Consider the following 15367-nt stretch of genomic DNA (forward strand, 5'->3'; position numbering starts at 1 on the left):
AGAATCCCCATAACAAGACAGCATAAAGGGACTGTCCTCACAAATAGGAATTTATATCCAGTATATTGTTAATTGTATAGGGTTCTTCTCCAAACTCCACTCACAGGTGATGGGACAGAGTCAAATGTTCGCCGTAAGTGCAGTTAGTGGAGTACAATATTGTGAGCATGAAAACAAGTTTATTGTTATGAAGTCCAGTCAGACTTTCTGTGAAATTTTGCACTCCAGCTCCCTTAATCATAAAATTACTCCAGCGTACAGAAAGAAAATCTTGTTAGTATTGAACACATCACAAATAACATATTCAAGTATGAATGTAAAATATCAAGACAATATTGATATTTCTGCAAAAATATCCATCAATTATCGGTGAATCACATGGCATCATAAAAATATCTTGACAAAATAACGCTGTCTCTGCAATTGTTCGTAAGTTCATTTCATTGCTTTGTTGTTAAGGCACTTTCTTCAGTCACAAATAAAATAAAGTAATAAAGTAAAGCCCCATTTTAAAACACCTGATCAAATAACCTCTGAAAGTGTGTCAATATCTAATTTACTCTAATAAATAGCTGGCAGCGGAGTCATGGCAGAACATGGTGTGTGCAGCCACTGAGGCTGGGACGGGGGAAGGTCAGTGAGAGTGCTGCGTCACAATAGGATGGTGTTCAGGTTGAGCGTATAAGGTTATTCTCTAACATCTGGGCAACGTGTGACAGCTGCTTTACATTCAACAGTCCTTACTGCACTCCCTGGACTCTTGATAGGCCAAAAAAAACGAGTGCTGAGGAATGTTTTAGGGAAGCAGAGTGTCAGAGTGCTTCAGTAACAGAGTACCTTTGCTTGACGGAAACACCCTCTGTGGCTAGAGTCATCCACATAGGCAAAGGACAGGTGACACAGGCCCTGTAACCTGTAACACTGTTTCTCTTGTCTACGACTCCCTGCCACTAGTGGCCACTGTTTATAGTTTTACTCCCACTAACTCCTGTGGAAGAATAGAATAAGAACCGCCAACGTGTTCCAGAACTTTCCAGCTGCTTCACTCAGTCATGGTCTGACCTTCATGTACAAAGGCTCCGCTGTAGAGAATGATCACCAGTTTTTTGTGCTGTTTACAACGATAAACGCTGAGCCTTCTTTTCTCCAAACTCCACCTCAGTGGTCTAAAGTGGAAGAGAAGAGGATGTTTTCAGGGAAAGGGACTCGGACAAGATAAAAAAAAATGGGTCTATGAGAGAGACGTGACGGAGGAGTAGACTTGTGGCTTGGAGTGAGGATGAAATGTGGGCAGAGAGGACCCAAAAATGTTGGTGAGGGAACTGCGGGAGGAGAAGGAGACAATCATGAAGGATCATTCGGCGACTGAGACCCCCAGATAGGACACACAAACCTTCACCCCAACTCTAATACTGACCTACTGTTTCAATAAGAGGAAGCTCTGGCAATGTTGTTGTGTTTTTACTTTTTATAAGTACTTTGATAGAAGTTATATGACTCCTTTTAGAGTTGGTGGCTTTATAAAACAACATGTAAGGGGTGTTGGCCTTTGTTGCGCCAAGGTCTGCTCTCTATAAATAGGTGCTTTTATTTCATGGAACCATAGATTTTCTTAAAGGGAAGAGATCGTCTCTTTAAATAAGTGAGAGATGCAACAATGGCAAGCACCACTTCAAACACTGAAGAAACAGGGACTAAAGAAGACGAGATCAGCGAGAAAGATATCAGGCTGTTTGTGACCCTCCTGACCATCCGAGTGCTGTCAAAGTGCCGAGCACTGCAGAAGACCTGCCGCAAAAGCTGGGGCAAACACACCCAAGAGCTTGTGGATGAGATCATGAAGGGAGTCAAACTCACCGATGGCTTCTGCCCGGAGAAAAAGCACCTGAAACCTGCGACTGAGAAGGTGGTGAAAAAGCTGGTATTTCAGTTCTGCGGGAAGCCCATGCTGCACTCCGTGATGATCCTGCAGGATCCTGTGACAGATGCAGCCATCACCAAAACGATGCGCAAGTCTGTCAATAAGCTCTCAAAAAGGCTTTCCAAAAAGGCAAAGTCACCCTGTAGTTTTTTATTTTTCTCATTATGAAGCATGAAGGTGTGCACGGTGCCAATAAAAAGCCGGCTCACTTGGGTTCTGTCTCAGCTGTTTCCACATTGAAGACCCATTGTACCCGTGCACCTTCCGCCCTTTATCTTGTGTGAACCTCTCGTGCTCAAAAAATCCTGTGAACATTGGCATCTATCCCGATGTTCACCCTCCTGTGTACCACCTAAGCAACAGTTCAAAGTCCACTGAGAATCCAACTGCTGAACATGGTTGCACAGAGGAGGCACAAATACCAAGCAGCCAAAAGAGCTACTGTGCCACACTCATAAATTCTCTGACACTTCAACAGCCTCACCACACATTCATTTTTTTAATCGACTTCTATCAACAACAGAGCTGAGTCAGAGCCACTGTAAACCCCCAAATCAGTTTCTTTCCTAAGTGGCCATTTGTTCTCCATGTGTCTACACTGTAAACCCACATTGTTTTTAAATAAAAAACAAATTCAAGATTTTAAGACTATGAATGTTCATGTTAGGAGGCACTCCATTTTAAAATTATTGGCAAGCCAGGTGACTAGATTTTTAAGATCAAAGGAGATTCTCGGCGATGAAAGAGGGACTCTTTGGGAGACTCTTCCGGTACAGATGTTCTGCAGCGACGCTGTCTTATCAGTCCACTGAATCTTCGCTGCTGGGTCTTTCGGAATGCCAATACATGTCCCTCTCCCACGCAGTCAAACTTCTTTATCTTTCAAGACTATAGTTTGCTGCAGTTAAAGATCTGTCGCCTGTAAAGGTGACACACACACACGATGGTGATCGGGCTGTTTCTGTCTTGAACAAGAATGGCAAAGCCCCGATGATCCTGACTCTGATAAGATTGTCCGATCAGACAATCCTGATGTCTGGGGTGTGTTCAGAGTGAATTTGTCCCAATCTGAAAGCAAATTGTGAACGTTAAAAAAAATCTTAAAATCTTCAACTGTTGAAGTGTGACGTGGAACGGAGCCAATCGAAAAGCAACCTGACGGAGAGACAAGGAAGCAGAGGAGAATGTTTTGAGATTTATTGAACTGATGCCAATAAAAAGGCACATTTTTCATCATTAGAAGTAAACCAGGCTCCAATCTGCAGCGTCCTCACATGGTCCGTCCCTTCATATGTCCGGACGGGGCACTTTAGTTCTACGAGTATCAAACTTGATCCTGTCATTCAGTTATGATGAGGTTTCTTTGGGGATTCTTCATTTATAAACCTCAAAAACCTTCCATCACCCTGATGCACTTTCATCTTCTGAGTTGTGTTTTCACTTGTCGTGATGGTTCCACATCGCTTTATCATGTGTGAGCGACATTTCTGGCTAGAAGGACGTGATTCACTACAGTAAACAGTAGTGAATCTTTATGCATGTGGTGAGCAGCGATGGCACAACACACACATAACCATAAACAGCAGACTTTTTATCTTCATGCGTTGGTCTTTGACTGGTCTTTGTGTGTGTGGCCCCCTTAAGTGGCGTTGTTGCACCCGGTTCTTTGGGATGAGAGCTGTGGCAAGGCAGGGTCAAACACAATGTGACGTCACAGTGAGTATTTTCTGAGTACACAATAGATTTTTGTTTGCTCATATGTCATTTATTCAAGTCAAATTCCTTCCCCAGATATCACTCACTCAAATTCTGAAGGCGATCGATGGATCCCAGAGCAACAGAGAAGCTGACGAAAGACATCCTCTTGTCAATGGGACATGCTTCACAACAGCAGGTGACTTTGATCTGTCTCACTCAGCTTACCCTGGGAAAAAGGTTGTATAAATGTCATGCCATATGAAAGTCTCATGGGTATGTTACATCACGGGTTTGATGACCAGCCTCTATAAGTAGGGGCTTTGTTTTGGTGAGCTGTGTTTTTGGCACTCATGTACCTCACCAGAGTGATGCCAAATCATGTATGGGTTCAGATTTTATACAGATCCCTTGACTTAGAGATCATTTGGAAGACAGCAGGCCTTGTATATAGTCCTCATATATATGAATTGCCCAGATATGACGACGAATGTCTCTGACCAACAAGAGTCAAACACAGAAGAGCAAGTTGGGGAGAAAAAAACTACCAGTAAGGAGGAGCTCAGGTTGTTTGTGACCCTCCTGACAGTTCGAATCTTGACCGCATGCGATGCTCTTAGGAAAACCTGCCAAAACAACTGGGCTGCCCATACCAAACAGCTGGTGACGCAGATCGTGGAGGGAATAACGCTGACTGAAGGACACTGTCCTGACGAAACGCATGTGAACTCCACGGCCAGGAAACTACTGCACAACCTGCAGAAGCAGTTTTGTGGAAAACTAATGCTTGAGTCTCTGATTCTGTTGCAAGACCCTGCGGTTGATACTGCCATCGCAAACACGATGTGTGCTGAAGTCACCAAGCTGTCGAAAAAACTGCACGCCAGATCCATCTCCTGCTGTAAGATCTGTTGAGGAGCGCAGTTGGTTTGGGACCACGTTGTGTGTTGTTGGCCCTCCAAGTTGGCATCCAGTTATGAGAATATGACGCACTGAAACCCGAGGATCCATCACTTTACAGTGACCTGGAGGTTACTACTTGTGTGTGCTGATGATTTATACTAGGCAAGAGACCCAGAGAAATCAACCACCTGACTGTGACTGTTGTACAGTGAAGCTCCGGCCAAAGAATTTAGGGCCAAGGGAAAGGATTTTGGGGACTTTGTGGAATATCAACCTTTGAAACCTGTGGATTCCGACATCTGTATAAGTGTTCCAGTAAAACATCTCCCGAGTGACTCTTCAACCATGGTTGAGTAGTTGGGAATAAAACCTTTGTAATTATTACATAATAAACCTTGAAGCTTTAAAGCTTAAACCTTGTCCCTATTCGTCATATTTAAGCCTTTAGACAAAACAACACAAGCAAGCCAGCGTGCAAACTTACAACTTCACACATCCTGAATATTCGATATTCACCTACTGCTACACTGCTCCGATTCACAGTCCACCACTTCAAGTGACTATCCCTGGCTCACCCCTTGGGGAGTGCTTATATTTTGTATATTTATTCTTTTCACATTTAGTATGTTGATGGCGCAGTGGTGCAGCTGTGTCACAGTACTCTAAGAGACTTACTTCACTGTGACGCTGTCGCCACAGTTTGACCGTCTTGGAGGTGTCTTTCTGATATCAACCTGCAATTTTGCAAATGAATGTACAATCTTGCCGATTCTTAGCGGACTTATTAAAATCTTTTGGACAAAATGGCCTTTTATTTTGGGGCAGGTAAAGACATATTTGATATCTCAGAGAGTGACGACAGAGAACTTGACCCGCTTCTGAGGAAGTACAAATAATATATAGTCACATTACAGATAATGTAACTTGTGCTTGTACTGCAACTTATTATTGAATTATGTAATTGAACTCAATATTGCTTTTCTTGTTTAAAAAAAGGGAAAAAAAGAAAAAAGGATCATTGTCCAGTGAACTGTAGAGCATTGCCTCAGTGGTCAATTTTCTCAAAAAAAAAAAAAAAAAGAAGCTGTTGAAAGATGTTGAATAATGTGTATGAAAGAACAAGTGTAGGGAACTGAAAAACATGTATTCATATTATTTATTATATTTCCATTTCTATTGGTTTTCTTTGTGGCAAATTTCTTGTACATAGTTCTTATTTTCTCTTTTGTTATATAGAGTATGCATTTAAAAATAAATCGTTGGATTGTTTCACAATTGTGGGTGATTGATTATTTCAGAAAAATAAGAGTTATATAAAGACGATAGACGGTGGCGACAACCTTCATTCCTTAACGACTATCAAATACATTGGCCTGTGCTGCTGTGCCGCTAATGGACAGTGGAGGGCAGCAGATCTCAACACACCTGCGTCGGGGTCAGCGTCGACCGTTCTCCATTCCGACCGTTTCCGACGCATGCTGGCGCTCTCGACAAGAACGAGTCCATGAGTTTGACGAATCGCCAGTTATTGCGGGACATTTATTATGCTTGTTATTTTTCCCCCCTCCATAGTAAAGGTTTAACGTTTACACAAAGTACTTGTGTCGGTATTATCATTTCCCTTCCCACGCCGAGTCAGATCCAGAATCAGAATCAAACTTATTGCCATGGTCAGTGGGGAGCCCACCAACTAGGAAAGTGTTCTGGAATAAAATAAAATATCAAAGGCTGATCACAAATTTAACAGTCTGACAGGCGAGGGGAAGAAGCTGTTCCTGTGACTGGAGGTTCTAGTCTGGATGGACCGTAGCCTCCTGCCAGAGGAAAGAGGAACAAACAGTCCATGTCCAGGGTGAGAAAGGTCGGCTCTGATCCCACCTGCACGTCTCTGGGTCCCTGAGCATCATCAAATTTGTCACTTCAAACTCTGCATTCTGTTAATGTCTCGAAACTATCTGCGAACTACCGTCTCTCGTGTTGCAGCTCAATGCTAAAACAACAAATCACTGCGCTATTGAAGTTATTTTCTGGTGATGACAGTTTCATCCACACAGTCGACAGTTTCTTTCTCAAGTGGTGAGTCATTAAGAGTGATGAACGGCTGGCTACTGACATATAAACTGCATTAACACCTCACTTGCTGACTCAGTAATGCATAATACATATTTGACTGGTAAGTCGCAGCAGATTGGTCAGTAAGTCAGTTATTATCTGAACTGAAATAGTATATCGCGTCTGTCCGGAGGGAGAGGAGCCATTTCAGCTGTCATACCGAACCTTCCATTTCCCGAAGGCAACGACACATGAAGAGCTCCCTCCATCAAACCTCGACACTCCTGTTTCCGGCCCTGAGGTCATCATGTTGACATTTAGCTCATGGGCTTCGTTCTTCCTGGACTGAAACTATAGGTAGTAAAAGAAAACCTTGCCACAGTACATGGCATTTGTAATGTTCATCTTCTTGGTCTTCCGCTTCCCACTTCATTACTGTAAGGGACCATGGAATGCAGAGCCCAAGTGTGTGTGTTTGGTGGTTGGAGTGCAAGGAGTCGGGCAACAACAATACTGTTAAACACTCTATTCAGTCCCTTCAGGATATTTTGTTTTGATTGAATTTTTTTACAGATTGTTGGGGCTAAAAATGCCAGATTTTGCTGCAGATAAAAAAAAAAAAGGGATTATTTATTGTTCTGAAACAACATGACAGGAAATAAGGACATTTGCAGATGAGCTTGTAAAAAACTAGCGTCAATTTTTAGCCTAAAAAAAGCTCCAGGCTACAATAATTTGGACCCTAAAGCAATGAGTATTTCAAGTGCAAAGAAGACACACACAAATAAATATATGTAGATGCTAAATCAAAAATTCCATCTTTTTCATGATGATGTTCCATGAGTAGTTTCTGGGCTGACAGCGTGTAGTGAGCGCTTGTTGTTTTGTTACAGAGCTCCTCACAAGGGCGGAGTCTGAGACGTAAAGGTGAGGAATGTTTGTGTGTGTGACCCATTAAAACAGTAACTGCTGATATGTTATACGGTGTCGGGACGTAGAGTGTGAGAAATAACGTGGAGAGAGATGGATCTCGCGGTCAGCCATGTTTGTTCACGCCCACCCCGTATAGTGTTCAGGTGACAGCGCGCTGCACTAGTAAGTTCTGTTTTTTAGTTCTGTCTATTTTACATTTCAATCATGGGAATTTGGACATTTGTGAATGCATTCAAAATCGTTCACACACGAAACACTTGGCAGCAATATCCGTGGGCAAATGTGAGTGTTTGGTGTTGGAGGGAATATTGTGCGGAATTGTGCACATATTTGCAACATGGCTGTCTCCTCATAGGACTGATTTGCAGTGCTGTATTACAGCAGTAATTGCGTGTCACAAACAAAGTATTACTTTCTGACTAATCTTTCTGGACCAATAAACAACACCGCTCTCCACTTCAAATGGACAAAGATACACTGTTGGTTTGTAAGGTTTGTAAGAAGCCTTTGTGATGTGGTCAGATCTTGTGAAGCGTCTAACTCGAACGTCTGACTCCCTGAACTCCAGTTTGATAAGCCATTTTTGATGCCGTGCAAATGTGATTGTTCTTCATTTGATGTGAAGCGTCTGGCTTCGGTCAGTGCTTTGCATCAAACAAATGTCTGCTGAGAAGAAAGATGACCCTTCTCCTTCATGTGAAATAATGAAGTTCTGAGCGGAGGGCTGCACTTGATGTCGTCCATCAATTCTTGTTGAAGCCGGGTGGTTTAGGTGTCACCCGGTGCCGGGTCGACACTGCGGGTCTTTGTACTCTGAGGTTCACTCTTTGATCCCTCAGGTCCTCTAAATCAATGATTGCTTGCCAACATCTCTTTTATGTTTCTATTCCGATTTTTTGAAGACGTTCAAAAGAAGAACTGAACCACAAATGAACATAACTGTTCTGGTGGCAGCCATGCTCCCTATACGTACCCCTATACTCCCCACCACCAACCAATACTCCAACAAGGTTGATGGTTTCCGAGTGGATGCTGACGTCAAGACTATCCATGCCCGATGGGTTCTCTGACTGATAAAGGTTCCTTTCTTCATTACTAATTTTTTTTCTCTCTGAAACTCCTTACTCCTGACAGTCCATTTTCACTGGGGCAACGGTTTCTGTTCCCTATAGGTATATAATGGCACTGCTCTGGTAGGTGCTTGATATGGGATACTTCAGTGCTCTGTAAAGCTGGCATGAGAGTTCAAAGCAACCGCCTGCTGAGGGGTCAACGCAGACCTCAGCTGCACACGTTCAGCAGGGTGCTAAGGTGTCCGAGCATTCCCTGAGCCCATTATTGCGTGGATGCGGAAAAAAAGAAAATACCTCAGATAAGTATCTCCTGCATTTGAGAGGTTTCATGTGTTCATGTGTCTCATTTTCTTACAAATATGGGCCCACAGTGTGGTAAAAGTCAAATAAAGTCTGTTTTAGTTTTGTTGTCCTTCACGAAACTGAGGTGATTTCGCCTTAATAGAGACTCATATACATGCAGGTGGGTCAAGCTTCAGCATCCACATCACCATGAACTGAATAAATGTTTGTGGATGAAAACTGATCACTGTGTGATGATCAATTACAGGAACAATGGAGAAAGTTGAATTGTATCCACGACATTCATGATCACGACTGGAAACATTCAGGATACCAACATCTCCGTTTCTGACAAACCCAAAACGTATCCAACAAGGGAACAACCACATGCAAGAACCACAGAGCAGAGATTGGGAAATGTAGTTTGTATTGTAGAACTGACAGGGAAAGCGAACGCATTTGGATGCAACCGTGACCCTGACCAGCCAAAAATGTCAATGCATCACCTTTCTTGTGAGACCCAACATCCAACTCACCCCTCCAACCTAGTAACAGAGCACCATTGTTGTGGTAAGTAATGAGGGATTCCTAATATGCACACTGTGCGGGTCAACCCATTTCAGAATCTATTTTTGATCAATTATCCATTGCATTTCAATATATTTTTTAAAGAGCAGCAGGACACAAACATGTTGATAGAAACATTGAGTTTCAATATGGGCCTATAAAGCCAGTGGACTGTTCATGGTCATGTAATAACAGCATGTACAACAAGAAGCTTTTATTAAAAAAAAAAAAAAAAATCCAAAATAAAATGCAGATATCTGTCATTTGCCCTTCAGATTTAAATCTAAGAGGAGGCTGAGGGTTTGCTTGCTGTCCTTGAGCACCAGCTGTTGTGAGGGTCAGAGGACAGGGGACACCTGACCGCCTAACAAAGCTCAAAGACGCTTCCGTTCCGTGGGCTGTCTTTCAACACAAGACTGTGATGTCCCAGGTAATTCCCCCAGTGAGAAGAGTCTGACGACGCGTTGCCTGTGAAGTGGCAGATATTTGTACCAAACTCTCTGTTTGATAAACAAGGCTGGCTCAAAGATCTTCCTTTCATTCATTCAACATCCAGGTCGTGAGAAGCAGCCAGGGCTGCAGCTTGTCAACATGTCGCATGAAGGTATGGTAGTTCGACTTTATAAAAGAGAAATGATGAATTTCTCAGCCTTTCCTGGTAGTTATTTTCTGACTCTTACATGGAGGGAGCTGAAAACAGACCTCCTCCTGAAAGCATTGTAAACACAGGAGATGAAATGCTGACCAACTTTGTTGCACATTCCCGCTGGACTGGACCAGCTACAGCGCATGGTCCGATTCATCACACATCTTATCAGCAACTTTTGGAGCTGTTATTAAAAACATTCATGTGGGTGGCCGTTTGAATCACACCAATGCTTGGATGCACTGGAGAGTAATAAACCTCCTGTCTGCTCCTCCTGGAGGTTTGCCTTGGCTCTTCTGAGCAGGAACCATTCCAAATGTGATCCAATGAAATTATCGGACATTTTGCTGCCATCACATTTGGCATTTTCCCCCTAAATTAAATGTTCCGTCAGTTTGTTTATCTTTTTATAACAATCATATCAGAGTCTATCTCCATTTTGGTGCCATAACAATATTCTGTATGAAGCAAACCTGCGATAAAGCACGCCATCTTGATGTTGAAATACAGCAGATTACGAAACACTTGTGATCAGTAAACACAGCTGACAGTGGTGACCTGTGCATGAGTGAAAAATTTCTCTGCTTTTTTTGGGAGAGTACAGGATTACACTCTGTAGATCTGCAAATATGTGCAAGGTCCTCTAACAAGGCTTTGCAAACTGGTTTGTCCACCGGGGCCTTACCGCCTCACTGAGAAAATGCAATGCACACGCCGGACAGCAGGCGGCAGCACTGCAACAAAAGGGGTACAGTACACACTTGAAGTTCAGTTCTCTCTGAGTGGACAGATAGATGTGCTGTGAGTGGACCATGGTCGTATTTGTAGAACCAGGGTTGTTGAGAGTAACCCTGTGTGTCTACATCATATGAGCTCAACCCTCTAACAGATGTCTGATGGACCAATGTAACGTGGAATGGCTCAGGTCAGCCGCAACTGTAACCAAAAAAAAAGTCAGTCCTGCTGTTTACCCAAACACATGACATGTTTTGTGCTGCTGACCCTTCTGAAGAGAGTTTTACATTCCATTTACATTAGCGTTCAGTGTTGCCGTCCATCTCTGATCCGTTCAGACACTTCATCCTCTCACAATGGTCCGAGTTGTGGCTTCCACAACGACGTAGCTGGAATCAAAACAAGCCCTGGATTTTGGCTTTTAGGTCGGATTTCCATTCACCACCCAACACACCATGACACAATGACTGACTTAACAAATTGCTTTGTAAAAAACAAGCTTAAACATCTATTTGTACAAAAATAACCTTTTATAAAAACAAACATCAGAGTTGACAAAGCTGAACTCAGTAGCTCTTGTCACACTTATACTTTCAGAAGCAGGGGTCTCCGTGGCAATTGTTTTACCTAGCTGACCCTGATTAATTTCAAGAATACATCACAAGATGGCGCCGGCGTTTGACCACACGATCACACTGGATTTTATGGTAGGCGATATAAACCAAAGTCTACTGAATTTGTTTTTGTACACACAGATCCCAGTATTTGTTCTTTCTATTGGTGTATTGGTTGATGTTGGGGATCCCAAATAGCGATGACCTTTTTACAAAACCTTCAACTGTAAATCATCTTTCCAACACATGCTAGAAGACTCAGTCTGTCCTATTAAGCCAGATTAATACGAGGATTTCTGAGAGCAGAGAGTTGTTCCGAGCCGGGTGCACTTTAACCTGAACTTTCATCACCTGACAAAGGTGGGTCTGACTGCAACAAAGGATAATGGTTCTGATGATGGATCTCAGGGTGTCTCACTGTGTGGCATGCTGTCTGCCTCTGCTGCTTCTGCTCCTGTGAGACACGCACACACACAGTGATATTATTTCAGGATTCAATCAGAGCTACTTGTTACACTCTGCCAAGATCTGTTCATTTTCAAAGTGATTTATTCATTCTGTGAAAAGACACCAGACTGCACTGGAGAATCAGACTGACAGGCATCCGAATATATATGGGCACAAGTTCAACCGGCACATCTTTGGCCGCATCATTCTGGAAGCATGTCTGTCTGTATGTGTCACAGCAACAGAATTCTATGGTTCGCTGGACTCCAACTCGTACACATTGACAGACATATTTCTATACTTGCTAACTGTGTCATCACAAGTTACATTAGAATCTCTTAAGTGTAGGCTTCTGTAGTGCTTCTTGATGCTCCTGAAAGGTGAGAGCTGCTTATGTTGTAGATTCAATAGCAATTATAAATAGCAATTTGGAACTTCAGAGATTCAGTTTGATACATGTGTTGTGCGTGCAAGCGACACACTGACTTTTCTGGGGGGATGGATTCCAGTAACGCAATGAACATCAACGCTGCTGCCTCCTCGCTCACTATTTTCAGTTTGTCTGTAGCGCGGTGGTGACATCACCTGTGACTCTCTTCTGTCAGCTTGAACTCAAACTCTCTGGGTAGACTGGAACAAATGACTTCCTCCAAATCATTTAAACAAAAGTTGAGAATGCGGCTAATAACTAGGAAAACAAAGCCAACAAACCAACAAAACCAAAAACAATCTGCGCAAAATTGTTTTCTAGGGTGTGGACTCATTTACAAGGGAAAAGATGGTCATTTCTTGGGTCAAGAAGTGTCAAATGTGAAATGATGAACTGATGAGATCAGTGTTGTCAGGCTCAAAACCAGTCAAAGTTTGTGGAGCTTCATTCAAGAAAGCCTTGCTCTGGTTTACAGGGTGTCCAATTTTACAGTATAAGAAAATGAAAAAGTAATAAAGGTTGAGTTATCAAATTCTAAATCTATGATAATAATTACTGCAAAGTTTTTTAACACAACTCAGTCAGGTCAGTGAAGTAATACATACCAAATTATTTGCACTACCTTTTTTGTTTACATGGTGCTTAAAAATCCGTCAAAATATTTTAGTCCAACTTGGTTAAGCTGTGAAGCTGCACTGCTTGAAGAATTGCCTGAGCTAGTGCGGGGTAGTGCGGAACCTCATGGAGTAATATGCACTGTGTTTAAATAAATGGCACCTGGTTTTCAAACTCAAATTTCAAAAATATGCAAAAGGGAAGTGTTTTTGAAATGGATTGACAGACAATAACTGTAGTCTATAAACACTGATGAAGGCATTAGCCTTGTGCGAAACATGTCCTCACCGCACTCTTGGGTGTCTCGATCAGGTTTCAGGCAGCACCCACAAACCCAGTGAAAAGGAACATGAATGCCTTCTTTAATTTACACCTCACCCTTTTCCATCAACAAGTGGGCCGATGAGAAAAGGACCACGCACTGTAGGCTAAATGTAGCTTGTCCTAGTGCCGAGCTGAGGTTTCCTGGCTGCAGTTGACCTCCACACAAAAGCAAGATACTCTTCAAACTCTCATCCAATGCTAATGAGCATCCTTTTAGAGGATGACAAATTGTGGAGTCAAACCGTGCGTTGGGTCAGCGTGGACTGTTTTGGCCGTGAGTGCTGCATGTGGATCCACGGAATGTGAAGTTGCTCTGTTGTACTGCATTCAGGCAGACAAAAAGCTTGGCCAGGGCCGTCAGCAACTGCGGGACACACTAAGCATCTGGTGACAGATCAGTCGGGATGCATGACCACTTTACACTGAGCTGCCTGTGTGTGGGACACCGCTATGGATATGCGGCATGTTTTTACTGCCGACACCTCAGGAATTCCAGCATGGTCCTGTCCTCACTAGTAAAACCTGCTCGTGTGCCACGCAGTGTTACATTGTGTATGGACCACCGTTTTCCCGCTTATGATTTGACACTATATCTTTTGTCTGACCTTCTTCCTCTTTTGGTCTTTTGGCTGAACTCAAATTCAAAATGGATAAAATTGAATCTGCGAAATGTAGACTACAGAGCAAGAAGTGCTCTTCCTCTGCTAGTGCAGGCCGCTCCCAAGCTTCTCTAGAGGTTTATCACTCCATCCTCACGCCCATGGTGTAATATATTGATGTTTGGACAGTGGACTTTTGCGTACTATTCTGACACAGATGGCAGCCTTCATCGTTGCATGTTACTCATTAGGTGTAGGCTCCTTGCCTCATCGTCTAGCTCACCGTCTGTCGGAACAAAAACCTGGCCGGTCCATGGTTTACACTTTAAAGAACTTGTTTGCACAGTTTGGCTCGGCACAGGCTCCTGTAGGCCAATGGCCCCACAGCTTCCTCGCTGCTCCTGCTCAGACCAGAGTGTGACATCACTCAGCTGGAGCGTGACGCATGTGAGCGCAACAACACGAGATTTGAAATGTTAAAATTATACATCAGTGAACGTCCCAAGATTTATACATACAGACCGAGCTGGACACTCTGCTTTGTCACTTGGGTTGCAGTGTGGTAATGTCGCACTTGAAATATGAAGTACCTAAAACGAGCATGTGTTTCAGGCAGGCACCGTGGAGAGGCACATGAGGTGTGATACATCCCAAGTGAAGAGAGCTTCCGATCATCTCCCCCATGTGCGAACAAACTCCTCCAACTCGAATGTTACAGGGCAGCGAAGACCATCCAAATCCTATATATCAACGTACAATTTGAAAGTCTACTTGCAAACGTCCAATGCATTATGTCATGGGAGTGAGGATGGGTTCATATAATAAAAGCCCAAAATCAATGATGAATCATTTTCCCAGCTCGTCCTGCTGTGTCAGTGGCAAGTGCCCTTCAATGTTCAGATATGAGCAAAAAACAAAAACAAAAAAACTTCTTGTCATTGATCAACAATAAAATCCAGCAGCACCCTCTTGTACCACACTCTTCTTTACTTAAGAAAAGTGGTTTTCACCAAACACAGAGTATCGCATCATCTGAATATCTGACTGTCGAGATAAGAACTTTTGTCCATTGTCCAACCCTATAAAAGTGGTTCCTATAAGAACTATCAAAAAGTCCCGGCTCTGGAGTTGAGATAAAGAAGTTCCATGCACCATGCAATGTGGTTCCTGGTTCTTGCTGTGCAAACGTCAACTGGAACCATTTAATCCACAAAATTGTTCCTTCAGTGCAACTGTGAATGAGACAAATATGAAAGCTCGGTTTAAAATTCGGCAGTGGCGCGACAGCAGAGCGCCACCTCAAGAGTCCTGGCGCTGAGCTTACCTCTGAAAACAACAAAAACCTTCCCAGTGAAAGAGATGTTCACTCACAACTTCAAACTGTCCCCAACACAATCAGCCTGATCTTCCCAACTTAACCCAACTACCCAGCTAAGAAGGTTAGAATCCGCTGACAAGGCTGAACGAAGAGCGCCTAGTAATTTTCAGTTTCCTGGCTTGTGTTTGCGACAGCACGAACCAAAAGGCCTTG

The sequence above is a fragment of the Synchiropus splendidus genome, chromosome 6 (assembly GCF_027744825.2).
Source record: "Synchiropus splendidus isolate RoL2022-P1 chromosome 6, RoL_Sspl_1.0, whole genome shotgun sequence".
NCBI classification, from domain to species: Eukaryota; Metazoa; Chordata; class Actinopteri; order Syngnathiformes; family Callionymidae; genus Synchiropus; species Synchiropus splendidus.